The 18,400-nt window shown below is 43.4% G+C and overlaps 1 protein-coding gene across 2 annotated transcripts in view; it reads left to right on the top strand.

Moving 5' to 3' along the window:
• The first annotated feature begins 1,434 nt into the window (after positions 1-1,434).
• Positions 1,435-18,400, top strand: part of Mpp7 (MAGUK p55 scaffold protein 7) — a 223,632-nt gene continuing 206,666 nt past the window's right edge. The window contains exon 1 of one of the 2 annotated variants that reach the window (XM_034510726.2): positions 1,435-1,583. The gene's annotated coding sequence lies outside the window, so the exon portion shown is untranslated. The remainder of the gene's footprint in view (positions 1,584-18,400) is intronic. The other variant, XM_076939672.1, reaches the window with a different exon arrangement.

Here is an 18,400-nt window from a genome sequence, read left to right as displayed (position 1 = left end):
GGAACTAAGCTAAAGTGACTGAAAGATTTTTTTTTTTTTTTTTTAAATTACTTAAGGGCCATCAGAAAAGTTATGAGACTGTGGTGCTGGGTTAGATCTCCTCCTTCAGGATTTCTGCTGAAGAAACAATGGCGGCCTCCCTCTGTCATTTGTCCCATCAGTGTGCAGTGCCATCACGATGGTCTCATGGGATGGTAGTGGATGTCTGGAGTCCAAATGAAGTAGAGTTTTGCAGAGAGAGCTGTCTTGTTCACTATTACATAGTTCATGGAGTTGTAGGAAATGGCCTGTTCAGAATTTGTGAGAGTGTCCTGGCAGCTTAAGTGGAATTTGCTTTACACCTTAACTGGCCAAGGTGCCAGACATTTGGGCTGGCTGGAAATGTGCTAGCATCCCCATTATTTGGATTAAGCACAGGATCCTTAACTCCTATGCCTCTTTAGCTTTTAATGTTCACCGTTTATATCACATCACATCAAAGAAGAGAAACTCTCATTCTCTTAATTTCCTCCACCACATGAGCTTCCCACTGTATCACCTGAATTTCTTTTCATGTCTTTTTTTTTTTTTTCCAAAGATTTACTTATTTAGTACAAAATTCTTTGTATCAGGAAGTTCTGCTATAGTAATTCTGCCTACATATTATTTATGTGTTGCATATATTTTCTGGAAGGATAAACACATCTCAGTTATCCTGTGCTCTTTTTCAAGATAATGAAGGATGTAACTATTGCATTTTCCTCTATCATAAAACATCAAGTCCCTTGCATATCTCCAAGATTTTCCCCTTTATTCATTTTTCTATTTTTCTTAAAACAATGTTTATTAAAAAATTTTAAAGTAATGCCTTCTCTGTAGGAACACAGACAAGCAGTAAGAAATTCACTTCCAGTCTCACCAAAGGTGAAAATATCGCATAGCTTTTTTCTGACAACATCTTGGTGAATTTTATGTAAAATTTAAAATATATCCCAGCAGCTTCACTAAATTAATATTGAAGTTGAAGATGGGATGTTATTCAACAAAAGGTCTTACAAAACCCATAAGATAGTAGGGGCTTGATGGAGCTCATATTTTGCGCAGGGAACCCAGCATTAGGAGCTTTCTTCTGAGGTTGCTAGCTCCCTTACTGAACCTCATCCTACAGCCACCTGGGCCTGGGCAGCCAAGGGCAAACACAGCAGCAGGTCGGGGCGAGGATGGAGAGGAGGAGCTACAGTGCCGCTGCCAATAAGGGCTCGGCTATGTTTGCCCTTTGCCAACCAATGAAAGAGCGTTGAGACGACCTTTCCTTAGGCAATCCATCAGCAGACTCCTTGACTGACACTCCGTGTTGCTCTTGGCTCATAGGCCCATAGGCCCCGCCCCGCCAAAGCCCCTCCCAGCTAGATCCCGCCCCCGAACTTCGAAACCCCGCCCTGAGGCTCCGCCCCCAAGGCGGGGCCGAGGCAGGAGATGTGGCGGGTGCAACGGGCTAGTTCATCCTGCTCTGCGGCGGCGGGTCCGGTCTGCCGTCCGATTGTCCTTAGTTGTGATCCCGAGCTGCGGAGCTAAGCGGCGCGTGGACTGAGCCTGCCGAGTAGGTAGGAGGCCCGGGGACTGCGGCGCCTCTCACGGTCTCGGCTCCTGCGGCCGCGCTCCCTGGAGCCCCCGCCGGCCTCCAGGCGCCTCGCCGTAGCACCTTGCACAGACGCCGGCAGAGGAGGGGGTGCGGGCGCGGGCGGACCCTGGGACCCTGGGGCGCCCTGGGACGCGGCGGCAGAGCCTAGGCGGGAAGACCTGCGGGAGAGGGGACTGTGGGACAAGGACGTGCTAAGTAATGAAAAGCCTTTTTTTTCAACCTCCTTAGCCCGGTAAACGTATTTACTTGTACACTGTTTAATTCTGGTTTATTAGACTCTAGGCAGTGCGGAGTTCACGGGAGTTCATTATTCACTGTAATGTTATTTGCTCTTTTACTTACAGTAGCCTGTTAGGAATTTGTTTGGAGACATTTACTTAAGTGACAAGTGGACCGAGCACAGTGACTGGTGACTCACCTTTGTCTAGGCTGAAGTAGGGAGGAAAGGGTGAAAGGATAAGGGAGGAATGTTCAGACGATGCCCGTGCAGGTTTGAGAGTACTGTGGGGGTGGACCACGGGTAGGAGTAGACTCTCTCCTCTGCTCCCTGTCTCGGTCTCTTCCCCAGTCTCTCTGTGTCTGTCTGTCTATCTGTCTGTCTATCTATCTCTCCTTTTTTTTTTTTTTCTTCTCCAACCAACAACATTAAAACTGAAAAGGCTTTATGAAAAGCAGTCTGTGGATTTTAGGCTTCAGGACTGCACCTGCTGCTCCCGTAGTAATACTTGAATACTTGGCAGACAAATCCTAGGCAATTTATCACGTGATTGAATGTTCTTAGGAAGCAATACCTTGAATGGCTGCTAGCTTTTCTTTAACCTGCCCAGGCTGCCATATGTCCACAGGTGAAAAGGTGCTGGTCATTGAGGTTTAGAGGGTTAGTGTCTGTTTTGCAGTGATGTCTTTTGAAGTACTGTCTCCTTGGCTAGGTGCATACAGGTTACACTTAGGTGTGTTTGCCAGTTACTCTTTCCCCGGGGAAAGCTGTGCAGAGTTGCCCATTTTACAATCACAAGAACTTTCAGGTGTTGTGATGAAGGAAACTATAGCAGGGACACTTGACTGCCACTTCATTTGTAATCTGGTTTAGGCTCTAATTATTAAGCACTGGACGGGATCAGGAATGGTTATTTTCAAGAAATACTGTCTCTTAGGTTTTCCAAGCTGCTACTAAGGCAGTTTGAAAGTTCCTAGAAGGGTAATTTCCCACACAGGCAAAAGGACACAAGTGGAATTGATTGTGCTTCATGAGACACTACTGAAATACTCTGGGCAGGTGCCTTTGCAAAACTCAAGAGCTTTCTGCTTGCACACCTAACTCAGTTGTGCCTTTCAGGAGTTTTGGGAATTGGTCTGGAATGTAACTGAAATATCAGTTATAAGATGACTTTTGGGGAAGTCTTTACAGTTATTGAAGGGTTGAAAATGTAGCAATCTTTTTTTTTTTTTTTTTTTTTTTTTTAAATTAGAATGACTCAAGCAAAGCAGTTTAAGGGGTCAGTATGGGCTGATGTCAGATTGGGGAACTCTAGCAGGCTGTTAGGTTTTGATAAAGAAATTAGGAACATTGACATGTCTCACGACATTTCTTTTTATGAAGTAATCCTTTCTGTGTTTTATGTAATGCACTGCAGTATGTTTCAGGCAGACTAAATTTTGATGTAACTTATTTGTGAAGTATACAAGATAACCTTACACAAGTTAAGCTCTGCATCCCATCTGTCTGTCTGTCCCTTCCCTTCCTTTCTACCCTAACCACTTTTGAAACAGGGTCTTTATGTAGCCCAGACCGGCCTTGAACTTGAAGTGATCCTCCTGCCTCTGTTTCCTCAGTGCTGCAATTACTGACGTGGGCTGCTGGGTCAGGCTCACTCTTCTGCTTTGGTGCTTTTACTTAACGTTGTCAACTGAAAATTTGAAGCAAAAGTTTCTGTAATAAAAAAATTAGCATCTATTATTCTTAAAGCCTGAAGCCCTTCCTTGTACCCAGCTCTCCTGAATGTGGGAAATGGAGATGGATTTGCCTGTTTCTACCAAACCTCTCTTCATCCTGTGTGTTTATAAATTTTGCAGGTTTCTCCAAAAATACTTAGGATAATACACGAGTTCCACTGGGTGGTGTACCAGGTGCCACTACTGACAGCTTTCTTATTTTAATTTTATAATTCATTTTACTCTATAAACATTTCAGTGATGAGGAGGCATGTGTAGAAGGGGGCATGTGTAGAAGGGGGCATGTGTAGAAGGGTAGCTGTTCTTTTCATGTCAGTGAATGACTTCAGGAAGTTTTATTAATAAGCTTATTTGGAAGAGCAGGATGGTTTAATTTAAAGTGATGAAAATTTGAGCACTTTGATAAATAACCTCTGTTGTGGGCTTCCTGGTCCTCCTCATGGTCAGGAACCCAGACCAGAGTGAAGATTTATTGCTCTGTGTTTGTGTAAGCTTGAACTTTCAACAAATGGCGGTGATTTGCTGAGGATTTATATAAACAAGGGCTAAGCTATTTGTGGGGATCTTGGCTTTTTCCTTTCTTAGGTTTGTTCTTTAAAAGATGTGGCAAAGTGCTTGTGGTAAGACTGTGTGCCACTCACTGTGAATAGATACTTAGGTAAGGTTTCCCTCCGGGTTTGTGAAAGTGTTTTCCCTTGTGCAGGCACTTAATACCTTTTTCTACACTTTGCTTTATAAGGAGAGCTGAGTAGGCATTTTCCTCTCTCTGGTGACTGGAGCTGTTAGCTGGGCTTGCTGTTCATAGTATTGCTTTTTATTAGTTGTTGCAGAAGGGGGATGAGTAAACCACTGGTTTTTGGATAAAGCAGTTCTCATTTTAGAGAAGATGGTAAGGGCTCCCAGGTACGTTCCTCATACAGTGTAAATGGCACCCGAGTGGCTGTTAGACTATATTCTTTAGGTAATGATGACAACTAAGACAGTCTACCTACCCTCAGCTTCCCCCATCTACAGTTGGTTGAATCCTTGGATGGGGAAACATACTGGGTGCAGAGGTCAACTGTACTTGACTGTTTTTTTCAGACATGAGTTGTGCTAACAAAATTTAAATTACATTATATATTCATCCATAACACTTGCACTTGCTTGTACACACTTGCCACAGTGAGGGGTGGAGGTCAAAGGAGACGTGGAGCTGCTTCTCCATGTGGGTTCCAAGGCTCAGGTCCTCAGGGGTGGTACAAATGCCCGTACCCACTGACCAGCTCATGGGCCCTGTGACTTGTCCTTTTTTTCCCCCCTAGTGTGGCATAGTCAGAATAAATATTAGGCTTTTATTTTATTTTCCAGGTTTGGGAGAGAAGCTGATGAAAATTTAGGCCCTGTGGGTCGTGAGGAAATAAATTGATATTATTTTGAAGAATGCACTATGTCATTTGCACTAGGACAAAACCCTGTATCTAGGGTTTTTCAAAATGGTGATTGTTTCACCCTTCATGCAAAGTAGGCTAGTGATTTTTTCAAACCTTGAAGTCATCTGTAGGTGTTGTGAAAATGTGGCCTGCTACCCTGGCCCAGAGTTTCTTGAAGTTCTGGTAAGTTCAAGGTAATGTGGTGCTGACATGTCGAAAACCATTGAATGACTCTTGGAGATACAAGTATTATTGTTGATACAGCCTTTGGAGTTTGAAAGATGCTGATTTGAATCTTAGCCTTGCCATTTCCTAGGGACAGTGCTTCAGGCCAGTTAACACACACATACACACACACACACACACACACACACACACATACATAAACACACATCACACACACACACATAAATATACACATCACACACACTCACAAACACATTCATATACATACACCACACAGACATGTATATACACACAAATACACACACCACACACACTATACACAAATACACTGCACACATACTACACACAAATACACACAACCACATACACTCACCTATATACACATTCACACACATACACACAAATATAGCACATACACCCAAATACACCACCCACTCGCATATAACATGTATACAGATATACACATAAATATACACATCACACACACATACATTCTATACACACCACATACACAGACACACACACATGCGCGCACACACACACACACACACACACACACACACAACCCCTCTGGTAATTTCATGCATGAATACAGTGCAGTTAGACCCTCTATATCCCATCTTGCTCTTCTAACTACATTTGGATCCCCAACTTTATTTCTGTTTCCTCTTCCTCCTTCCTAATGAGTCTGGTTAGTGCTGCCTACACGTGTGTGGATATGAGGTTATACACTGGCAACCTCTGAAGAAAACAGAATCTCCCCTCATCCCTAAGCTTCTCAGCTGGGAGTGGGTCCTTGCCAGCCCCTTCCCTGTACATGTTGGGGCACTGATTGGCTTAATCCTCTGAAGGTCTTTTTCATGACTGCAGTACCTTGCCATGTCCTCAGCTTTTTACCTCTAAAGTGTGAATACTAGTATCTTAATGTTGGTATTGAGTAAACCTTCACGCTCCTAGAACTGTGCTTAGTAGGTGACGAGCGTGCAATAAGGGTTGGCTTTTAATCACAGAAAGCAGTTAGAGTATGAAACAGTGAGACTCCCAAGTCTTATAAATTGAAGGAAGATCCTTAAAGACAGGGAATTTTATATTTATCCTATTTCCCTACATTGTGGAATAATATGTGAACTCAATTACTGTTTCTTGACTACAGGAACAATTTTTAGGAATGTAAACTATTCATACTGAAGGTGCCTGTCTTCAATGTTGAATTCATTTGTTAGAGTATTTTGGACACACAGTCTTGTGGTCTGGCCTTAATACACCAGGTTTGGTTTTAGGCTTTGATTTTATTTTTAAAAGGATGGTCTCTTTATGTTTTATGTATATATGTGTACGAGTGTGGGTACATATATGTGTGTTGGTATTCATGTGTAAATGTGACTGTTTATTTGAGTGTATGTGTGTTCAGAGGACAACTTGGGGTGTGGTTCCTCAGGAGTTCCACCTTGTGTTTTGAGTGTTCTCTCACTGACACGGAGCTTGCCAAGTAGGTGGGCAGCCAGCCTGGTATCTACCTGTCTCCACCTCCCCTGTTCTGGGATTCTAAGTGTGGGGCAACCAGACTGGCTGTTTGTCATGTGCTGCCACTGAAGGCCTCATGCTTGCTTAGTCAGCATGTTATTGATTAGACTCTGTCGCTGACACTCCTCGTGTTTTTGAGGCTAGCCTGGAACACTTCACCTACATGTTTCAGTTTCCCAAATGCTGGGATTACAGGTGTGTGCCACCAAGCTAGACCAGGGTTTTAAAGTTTGTTCATGAGTGAAATTACGGGAAGTTCCTGGCAGTCACCTCTTGGTCACTGCTGACCTGTAGTAACGTGGGACTGCACTTCATGGCTTTGATTAATTTCTTCCTGCAGATCTGAGCACCTCCATCTCTTTGGGGGATCTTCTGCAAAGTAAAATGGTGTAACCATCATCTTCATGATGGTTACAGTCCTTGTTTTTATTTCCTCTGTGGTGGCTACCATACTCTCACTTTTGCTGTGTCTTTATCAGATTGTAAACTCTGAGATCAAGGATGTCACCTTTGATACTGGGACCCCCAGCATGGGGCACAGTAACTGGTGTTTGGGGAATCAGTACCTGTTATTTACATGGAGGATATGGCTTGGGCACTCTCTTTGCTTCCTCTCCCTTCTCTGTATACTGTTGGTGCTCAGGTAATGCACAGTTCATGTACATTGTCATCACTGTTCATGGAGAGCATGTCACATACACCGTCATCAATATTCATGGAGAGAGTGTCATGTACACTGTCATCACTGTTCATGGAGAGCGTTTGAGGTCTGTTTCTCTTCCTTGCTTACCCGTGCCTGTGCAGCTCTGTCCCCGCTGACCCTGACTGGTGTGAACGCCTTGTTTGGAAGCACTGCTGGCTCAGACCTGGGCTGGCTGCTCTGGCTCACTCCCACACCAGCTGCTGTTTCCACATTCTCTCTGGAGCTTCACATTTTCTGACTTCATATTTTTTTTTCCAATCTAATGCAACAGGTGGAGCCACCCAGACACAGAGACATGCCAGCACCCTAATTTGTAGTTTTCTGCTTGAGAACACAGCCATGTGTTCTATGCTATGGCTGTTAACTATGTGGGGTTCCCTTTTATCATGTTTTCTTGGTTTGGGCATGTATTCATTTTTACTATTTTTTCTACTAGGGTTCCTTGACCCTTTCCTGCCTTTCTATCCTCATTTATAGACACCACTCTCTCCTTTGATTTTTAGGTGCTTCCAGTATCTTTTTCTCTGGAGCTTGGTCCCTAGCACCTAATGAAAAGTCTTGTTTTACATTAAAGTTTTTTTCTTCATCATACTGTTCTGAACAGAATTGTCATTTTGGTATCCAACCATTTTCCCCTTCTTATATCTTGTTTAGAAAATATTTTTTCTTTGAAGACAAAAAAAGGTGTGTTTCTACTTTTTTTTTTTTTAAAGTGGCAAGGTTAATTTTTTTCAGTCTCATTTATAAAGTAGCCTAGGGGGCGGAGATGCTAATTCTGATCTACAGCACATGAGCTATTTCTCCCACTCACCTGTCTTTAGGCTCTCTGTGTTCTGATCAGCTTGTTTCTGTTCCAATTTCACACTACCGCTTAAAGTTGTTATTGCAGTTTGTAGGTGGATAGGAGGGTGGGTGGGTGGATGGATGGATGGATGGTTCATGATAATAGGAGAGGGGACATTTGGAGAGGCAAGTGCCTCCTGGGTTGGTTTTACTAGGAAAGTGTGCATAGCATTTGCTGGGTGCCTGGCAGTGCTGAGTTAAATGTTTCCACTCAAGTCAGGTTGACTTCTTAATAATCCTTTAATAGTTTCCCAAACACCAAGTACTTTGGGAAGGTTTTGCTTTTGGAAAGAATTTCCAGTTGAGGTTAACTGCTTGCTAACTTTCCGGAAGGTGAGTGTCCCAGTCCATGGCTAATGCTTCTCACTCTATTCTGTCTGCAGGGGCCACGTTCCTGGGTCTCATGCACCCTCTGCCTTCCACTGCTGCTGTATTGCTCTCAGCCTAGTCTTTCTTTTAATTAAATATTTTTTTATTTTAATTTTATGTGTACGAATTTTTTGCCTACATGCATATCTGTGTACGATGTATAGATGCCTGCGTCCATGGAGGCCAGCAGAAGGAAGGCATTGAAGGGCATTGGATCCTGTGGAACTGGAGTCACAGGCAGTTTGTGAGCCACTGTGTGGGTGCTGGGAATTGAATTTAACCACTGAGCAATCTCTAGCCGCAAGCCCATGTGTGTGTGTGTGTGTGTGTGTGTGTGTTTACATTAAATAGCATTATGAACCATACTATATGTATATATTATATATATATTATATACATAATGAGTGTGCATTATGAACCATACATTACTATACTTATAATATAGTACAACATTTTAATAACTCAAAAAAGAACTAACCTAAATGTGCAGTGGTAGATATTTATCATTCTCTGTGGGAATTATTACTACATGGTGGGTAAAAAAAAAATCATAAAATCATGTACTTAGGATAATTCTGCTTTAGTAATAAAGAGTAAGATTATGTTCATGTAAAATTCTCTTGGTTATCTAGAAATAGTTTTTAATAAATTATTTCTATTAATGTCCATATTCAAAACAGTTGAAAAGTAACTTTAGTAGGCATTAAGATTATAAAGGAGCTATTTTGTAATGATTGTCTTTCTAAATTTTCATAACATAACATAATATTTTTAAAGAAAGAAAGTAGGTTTAAAAACAACTATAATAACTGGGAGTGGCAAGAGAGCATAGTACCCTGGTTAGATTTAGGCACATCTGTTGGGGGCTGATGTGGGGTTTCCCAGCCCACTATGGGTAGTTCTTCCATGAGGCACATGGTCCTGGGTTGCTGTATAAGAAAGCAAGCAGGTGATTAGGAAATCTGTTGTAAGATTGTGTCTTCTCAAAACAACAGGAGTGCTACACCTAGATACTTCAACAATATGGCTGCTTACACAAGGCCCAAACAATGAGAATAACAATAGACAATTCTTGGCAAAGACTTAGGGGCACGCAAGGATTATTCAGAGAACAGAATCAGTCTTCCCCAGGGAAGTTATCCTTTCTGGGGGAAGTCTTCCCTTAATTAAAGTTACCCAATTCCAAACAGTGGGCCATGTAGTCACATGTATACAAGTAGCTCTAAGCAGATGCAACAATCTGTATTTGTATAGCTATGCATTTACATCTGTGTAACCCTGATAATTTTAAAAAGAGGTTGTGAATTTGAGAGGGAACAGAGGGAGAGACATGTTAGGGATTAAAGGGAGGGAAGGGAAGGGGGAAATGCTGTAATTATATTTTAATTTGAAATAAAGAAAATTTGAAAGGAAGGTTCAGCAAGCCTTGGGGAGCCAGCCAGTAAGCAGTGTTCCTTTCTAGCTCCCTCTACTAGGTTCCTGCCCTGAGCCCCGCCCTGGCTTCCCTTTGTGATAGACTACAATTGTAAGCTGAAATAAATCCTTTTCTCTCCAAGTTGCTTTTGGTTCTGGTGTTTATCACAGCAATAGAAACCCTCATTAGGACAGTTAGTAACAACAGATTGTGACCTGAAGATAGCTTGTGTCTGGACATTCCGTGTGCTAACTGTCCCCACCATTGCAGTGTGTGCTTAGCTCTTCCCCAGAGGACTACCTAAGCCAAGAAGCACTAAAATCTGCTTGTCCCAGCCCTCCTGGCTTCCCACCCACTGCCACATATAGAATATTCTCAGGATGCTCTGGTGAGTGGTAGATAGTCCTCTTGGTCCATTACTGGTCTCAGCTTTGAGTGTTTTGTTCCCGAGGACAAAGCTGAGAGTAAGGTCGTGTCTGGAGGTTCTTTTGAAGAAGCATAGCTGGACCTTGCCTCCATCTCTTTTTGGCATCGGAATCACTTCACTCATGCTTGCTCAGTTGTCTGTCTGTAAATGTTAGGAGGACCAGTTCTGTGAGATTGAATCCAGGGCTTCATGTATGCTGGGCGCATGGTTTTCCACTGAGCTATACCCCCATTTTTTTTGATTGAGATGATTTTGACACACTGGGATCCTATAAAAGTTTGTGAATACCCACAGAGTTCTCCGGGCTTTTGGAGTACAGCCAGCTGATAGCACCTTTGTCAGGACAGTTTAGGGCCAGGTCCTCATTCTTCTCTCTCTCCTCACCAAGGTGCTGACCCAGGCCCACCTGGTCCACTAACTGCTAAAGCCTCCTTACTAGAAGCAAGTACCTGCTGCCTTTTGACACATCTCTGCTGTATTGTGAAATTGTTTTGTAGGGTATATGTGTAGAATGTACATGCATGTTACATGTATGTATATGAATGTATATGAGTTTTTCTTAATCATTCTCCACTGTGGGCCTCACTGAGGCAGGATCTCTCAGCTGATTCCAGAGCTCATGGATAAGGCTAGTCTAGCTTGTCAGCTTGTTCTGTTTGTTGCCGCCTCTGCATTTGGTCTGAATGCTCGCTTAGCAGCTACTTTACCCACTGAGCCATTCGGCAGCCCATGAAGGCGAGTTTAGAATGGCTGGAAAGATAGTGTGTCTGGCCCCAGCAACTCCTGATCCGTGTGATGTTACGTTTGTTGTGGTATCACAGTGAACTCCGCAAACACAATGGTCTGCTGCCACTGCACTTAACTGTTCACAGAGCTTGTGGCATGTGGTGTCCCTTTGTTGGAGACGCTGTGATTCTATGACTGTTGCATCTTTGGTAAGAAAAGAAGCACCAGGGCATGTTGTCACCTGCATTTAATGAAGGTTCAGCATGTTTTGTCTTAGTTCCAGTGAATGGAACTTTGATCTTGATTTGATTTAATGTCTACTTCTTAGCAGAACTCTTACATAGGGTGTGAGTTCCTGGTTGGCCAAGATTATGTTGCTTGTCTGAGATGTTCTGAGCACTGGTGGTAATCACTTCCTGCATTCATCCTTGGGCTCTCAGCAGGCTGACATTTCAAAAACCTTTCTCTCACTATCTCTGAGATAGTTAGGAGAAAGAGCAAGCTAAATCTTTGAAAAAAATTTAAATTAGATTTCAACATTATGAGAACACGTCTGCTTAGGATGGATGAGTTAAATTTGTTTCTACAACACTTGTTTAGGATAATGTGAAGCTAAAAGTAACACTGGATTCTAGGAGTCATTTGGAAGGTCGACTTGCAGAGGTACAGGGGAACCCTCTGTCCTCTGTATGCTTCCTAAGTGACAGGAGACAGACGGACGATGGAGAAAGGCTGCACAAACTTTTTAAGGATGCATAAACATGGGATGCATCTAAAATGTGAACTTGAAAGGGAGGCAGATACTGGAAGCTAGAAAAGCTAGACCTTTGTCCTAGGGCAAGGGACGACAGATGGATGTAGAACACTGAAGAGATGTGGGGGTGGGGTGAGGGTGGGGGTGGAGGTGGTTTTTACCGCCCAAAGTATAAATTCTCTGGGAAGTAGCCTGAATCTGAGGAACATGGCGTAGTAGCTTGTGACAAGTATCTTGGTGTGAGGTCATTCTTTTCTTTCCTTTAAAAAAAAGATTCCTTCCTTCCTTCCTTCCTTCCTTCCTTCCTTCCTTCCTTTCTTTCTTTCCTTTATTTAACGTATGTGAGTACTCTGCCTCACACCTGTGTGCCAGAAGAGGGCATCAGATCACATTATAGATGGTTGTGAGCCGACATGCAGTTGCTGACCAGCTCACCAGTGAGATCACTCTTTAGTGATATGCCTTTAATGGGCCTTCAAGGGAGGAGGTCCCAGGGAGCTGAGTTTTTTTTTTTTTTTTTTTTGAACAACTGCTGCTGCATCAGCTGTAACTACTTCTGAGGGAGGCGCTTCTGCATAGTGTTTGTGGGGAAAACCCCCCAGACTCTGGAATCAAGACAGCATGTTGCTTTCTAAGTTCTGGCTCTATTAGGAGAAACGTTTGTTTGTTTGTTTGTTACAGTGTGAAAGGAGCTTAATTTATTTGGAATAAAATAAAAACAATGGTAGAAACGCCATAGGACGGGTAAGGGAAGAAGAAATAGAACATTAAAATAGGACTTTTTTTTTTATCCTGACATGTCTAATACATTATATTTCCACATTTTGAAAATACATAAATATATTTGTCTTTAAAATACTTGCAGAATAATAAAGTAGGAGAAAAGTGAACTCTGAGTTCATATATATACACCATATATACATGTATATGTGTAAATATAAATAAAAATTTAAAAATATATATATTATACCCAAGGCAGACTCTCAATTTAGAGTCCTGGCTGTCCTTGAACTGCCAATCTTCCTGCTTTCCTTTGTGAATTCTGGGATTCTAGGTGTACCCACTAGGTGCCGTTGTGTGTTTGGCCCCTGCCTTGGACTGCTGGGATTCTAAGTGTCCCCACTAAGTACCTTGCTATTGTTTTTGATGCTGAGATGATAGGTGTGTTCACTGTGCCTGGCTGTTTATGTACATTTGACTGACATTCCTTGGGTAAAATGACAACCCATCTTCTCCACTCCTTGAAATGCCTCCTTGAAATGTAGAGGTGGATCCGAAATTAAGACGGTCAAGTTGCTGTGGTAGCTGTTTGGGTGGTGCAAGTGAAATGCCTCTCAGGAGCTTCTGTTGGAACCAGGGAGTGAGAAGGGAAGCAGACAGACTCCTCAGTCTGCAGCCCTACACTTCTGCTTGCCTGTTCTCTAGAACTGGTTTTTCCACATTGGGTCAGACCTGTTTTCCCTCCCTGTCAGATTCCTTCTCATAATTTGAGTGACTGCTGAATACACAAGTATTTACTTCCTAGATGAAGGAGATTACATGAGTGTGTTCTGGGAACCAGCTAACTGGGACCTGCTATGCTGGTTTTCTTCTTCATTTCTCCCCGGGGTTTTCAGAGCAGTGGACTCAGAAAAGTACTTTTAAATGGTCAGCACACCAGCTGCCACCACCAGGGTCTGTTCAGAGTTCTGGCCAGAACCTGTCCCTATACAGATGACAGCTACAGTGATTTTGATCAGACTTCTCATGAGTCTTTAACTGGGTAATCAAGTGTCCTATTTTTTTCACAGAGATTAAAGTATCCTTTCAGATGTGAGTAGTAGGCAAAGACTGACAAGTTTGGATTTGGTAACAGCTGGGCAATGCTATGACAGACTGGAGCCATAGATAGAATCTGCTATGTGTCTGTCCCTTGCGATATGCCAGGGACTGTATTGAGCAAGCTCTGCCAAGGTATGAGTTTGTAATTCTTTACCATCTGTTTGATGTTGTCCTTTCATTTTACAAACTACTGTCCTTTCATTTTGTAACTACTGGTCAGGCCAGGATTCAAACCTAAGTGACCCACATACCATGACAACACCAGTGGGTGAGAATGGGACAACTGATTTCATGTTGGAAACTACTCCCAACACACACACACACACACACACACACACACACACACACACACACAGACACACACAAAGACACACACACAGAGACACACACATAGACACACACACACACACACACACACACACAGAGACGGGTGAGAATGGTACAACCGAATTCACGTTGGAACCTCCCCCCCACCCCCTGACACACACACCCCACATATTTTTTGAACAAGTCTATCATCTTTCCTCATTGGGTCCTGATCACCATTGAGACAGAAGCACAGTGCACCCACAGTGTCCAGCCTCGAAAGTTTCCTACCAGTGCATCCAGACTAATATTACAAGTTTGCTCCTGTGAAACCTAAAGGAGGCACATAAAATTCATGCTGCAATTATGAAACTGTTCTGCAAGTGATACTTGATCTAATAGATGGAAACTGCTTTCTAGCATGTGAGCAGATGTGCATTTTGATGTCCTCCTACCCCTTAGTGACACTGTAAACTTCACTTTGAGGATCTGTCTGTAGAACGTTATGGCAATGCCATATCAAGCGTGGAGGGTCCAGTGTGGTCACATTGGAGGGAGCGCACCGAAGTTGCACAGGTAGACAGATGGTAGTGATGGGATGACTGAGGAGGAGTCAGAGATGGGGCAGGGATGTTAATGGAGGTTTGGTCAGTGCTAATTACAACAGTGGATTTGACGGCTGAATGGTTATGTCGTTGACTTCTAAGTTTCTTCTTGGTTTCACTTGTTTTGACCTGCCCAGTCAGTGCTCCTGCTAATGTATGCCTTTGCTCCTTGCCTTGGGAATTGTTTTTGATTCCCTTATGGCACTGCTTGTCACTCCACTGAGCTCCAGATCAGTGACTCTGTAGAATTTGAGTTGGCAGTAGTCCTTCACAGACTTTGAATGTCTGAGTTAGAATGTGTTATCTGATCTGTTCTCCCTCTAAAGCGAGTCATGTGTCATGCATGTCTGGAGAAGGGAATGTTCATACATTGATAGCCAATGCTTGGATCAAGGTCCCTATTTAATTTCAGAGGCTCAGAAGCATTCTGGAAGGACACTGGCTTTGTTGTCTCCCACAGATGTGGCTCAGGTGGCATGCTTTTCTCTGCCCCTTGGTTCCCAGTGAAGTGTGTTTATGCCTCAGATAAGGCCAGGGATGGCATCATGGTTCCAGTAGATTTCACAGGAACTTGCCCTTCTGCTGAAAAGAACATAGCTTCACTCGGGCCATATGCTTCGCTCTGAGGAGAAAGACAACTTGATATTTGTCTCAGAACCTCTATTTGCAGCCCTCCTGTGTTCTGTAGGTCTGCTGCCACGGCTCTTCGTTGTGGAATCAGTGTCTACTGTCCTAGCCTCCCAACTGATAGCTAACCTTAAGGCTACATGCCCCAGTCATGAAGAGTGTTGGACTGTAAAACTAACCCTGTTTATTAGGGTTTCCATTTCAGTTCTGCTGATCACTGGTCTCATGAACCTTGGAGAGTGTGGTCAGCTTTTCCTTACTGTGACGAGTTTCTGAGTAGGTCAGTGTACAGTTCACAGAGGCAAGACAACACATTGCTACGGGAGGCACAGAAAGAGTGAGAGAAAGAACAGGATCCTGCTGCCCTCCGAAGGCGCACGCCCTGATGACTTGAAGACCTTCCCCTAGGCCTTACTACCACCACTACTACCACCACTACTACTACCACCACTAGTACTAGTACTTCTGATTCTTTTCTCCTCCTCCTCCTCCTCCTCCTCCTCCTCCTCCTCCTCCTCCTCCTCCTCCTCCTCCTCCTCCTCCTCCTCCTCCTCCTCCTTCTCCTCTTTCTCCTCCTCTAAGAAGAAGAAAGCATATGTATATGAGTGCACTGTGGCTCTCTTCAGACACACCAGAAGAGGGCATTACAGGTGGTTGTGAGCCACCATGTGGTTGCTGGGAGTTGAACTCAGGACCTCTTAACTGCCGAGTCATCTCTCCAGCCCTAGGCCTTACTTCTTAAAGTTCTCATCCTTTGATAGTGCCAAGTTGAGGCTGTGGCTTTCACATACAGACTTTTGGAGGGCATTCCAGACACAGGTAATTGAGTATTTCCAAGCCTCAGTTTTCTTCTGTCAAACAAGCCAATGAATGAATCCACTATAGAGGAACGGCAAGGGGATAGTTAAATACTCTAAAGTACTGAGCCTAGCACCTACGTGAAGCAAGGTACCAGAAGTGATGATTGTTGTTAAGTAAATTCTCCTTTCTTAAAGGTGACTCCCTCCTCCGTCTCTATTATGGGATCAGTAACCAAATAACTTTTTTTTTTTTTTTTTTAATTGTGTTTCTTCTTGTCCTTCTTCCTTCTTTATGACTGACACTTAGATAGACTGGCACTCATGGCCGCAAGTCTGGATTGTAGTCTGCTGCTCAATGACTTTTTACAGTTCTGTCACCTTCTGGGAAGCAGCTAGAGTCACCTTTCTTTAACATGGCCACTGATTCTTTGGATCTGCCACACAGTTTTAACTGCAGTGTAACTTAGAAAAGCCGACCACATGGTGGGAGATGGGGTGGGGGCGCGGGGGTGAGAGGGGCTTCCTATTGGTATCCTCTGGTTTTTGTTGTTGTCTGCTTGTTTGTTTTTTTAGACTCTCCTGTGACTCAGGCTGGCTTCAATCTCACCATGTAGCTGAGGATGACCTTGAACTCCAGATTCTTTTGTCTCTACCCATCCAGTGCTTAAACTGCAGATGTTCACACCCTGTGTGCCCACTCTCTTTTTTCCCACATAGTATACTAGTTACTTTCACACACAGCACTGTGCCAAAATTCTTGACAGAAACAGCTTAATATGAGAAAGGCTTGCTTGGGCTCATGGTTGCTGAGGGATTTTAGTGGGGGAAGGCATAGTGAAGTAGACCAGTCCTTGGTGACAAGAGCGTAGCTCCTTGCCATGTCCTAGCATGGCATCAGAACTCTTACACTGGTACCAGGATCTGCGAGTAACCGTCAAAGGCTGGCCCCTACTGACTTACTTCTGTCAGCTTGGTCCCACTTCTGAGCAGCTCCACAGCATTCAATATAGTGCCTTAAAACAGGAACACCCGCAGTATTGAAAACTCCAAGCTCATGTGGGCATTTTAGGTTTATATATGTTAGGGGTGGCCTCCACTGTGCTGTCACATAGAAATGTACTCTGAGAGGGGAATTTTTTTCCATCCATGTTGTATAAATTGGCACCATGGATTGCTTCACTGGGTATGAGCCTATTTGTCTCTAATGGGACCATTTTGCCTTTGTTATGACCTTCACTTGGTCTGAGCTGACAGCGACTTGGGAGGCAGCACTCTCCTCTTCCCTGGGCCCTGGCTTATCTTTACTAGTCAAATTGCTTAGAAGTTTTATAACTTTGTCCAGTAATCCAGAGTGTTAGAATAATGATTTCTCATGCTTTAGCCCTGTTGAAATGAATTCTTTGCCTTGATAGTTGAAGCACAGTGGTCCTGTATTATGGCTTTATTTGTTTTTTGCTCTAAAGCATAAGAGTATAGAGCATGTAGACAGTGTCTCCTCTGTTTCTGTCTTTCAAAGTATCGGGGACTTAGCAGTTGCTCAGAGCCTCTGGCTTGCAGAGTGGAATGTAGGGTAGCAAGCATATGCTCTTCTTCTTGCTAAACCCTGTTGTCCTGGAGAGCTGCTGACCTGGTCACTGGTTGTTCCACATTAGCTGCTGGCCCGGTAACATGTTGTCCTGGGGTAGGTGTGGTCGGGTCACCTGATACCCTGAGGTTTGGGTGTGGCTAGGTCACCTGTGTTATTCAAGAGCATTAGAAAAGCACACACCAGCTTGTCAGAATGATGCATGTGTGTATCCCAGCACTCAGGAGGTAGATGCAAGAGGATTAAGAGTTTAAGGCCAGCCTGTGCTACATAGCAAGATTTTGTCTCAATAAAAGAAAAGAGGTGGGGGAGGAGAGAGAAGCAGGAACTCCTTAAACTTTGGTTTCTTTATGTTTCTCCATTCTTTGGCTCATGATAATAATGGCAGTCCTTAGGAATAATAACCATAGTATAGTCTTGATTTTTCTTGGGGTGACAATGAGGAAGCTTTAACAAATCGAGAGAAGGAAAAATAAATAGAAGCATCTTGGAAGTCAGAGATTTTGCCTTTATTTTATCTCTAGTCTTTTTCTTGTATACATGCTTAAGTGGCGATGAAGTAATAATTTTAGAATTAATTTGTGTGTGTGTGTTTCTATGTGTGCACATGCCATAGCACATATCTGGAGATCAGAGGACAACTTACAAGTTTTTTTCTTTTACCATGCTTGTCCCGTGGGTCAAACTCAGGCCACAGCGCTGTCTCTCCTCACTGAGCTTCTGA

This window comes from Arvicanthis niloticus, chromosome 8 (genome assembly GCF_011762505.2).
Source record: "Arvicanthis niloticus isolate mArvNil1 chromosome 8, mArvNil1.pat.X, whole genome shotgun sequence".
Classification (NCBI taxonomy): Eukaryota; Metazoa; Chordata; class Mammalia; order Rodentia; family Muridae; genus Arvicanthis; species Arvicanthis niloticus.
This window is presented reverse-complemented; position numbering and strand designations above follow the sequence as displayed.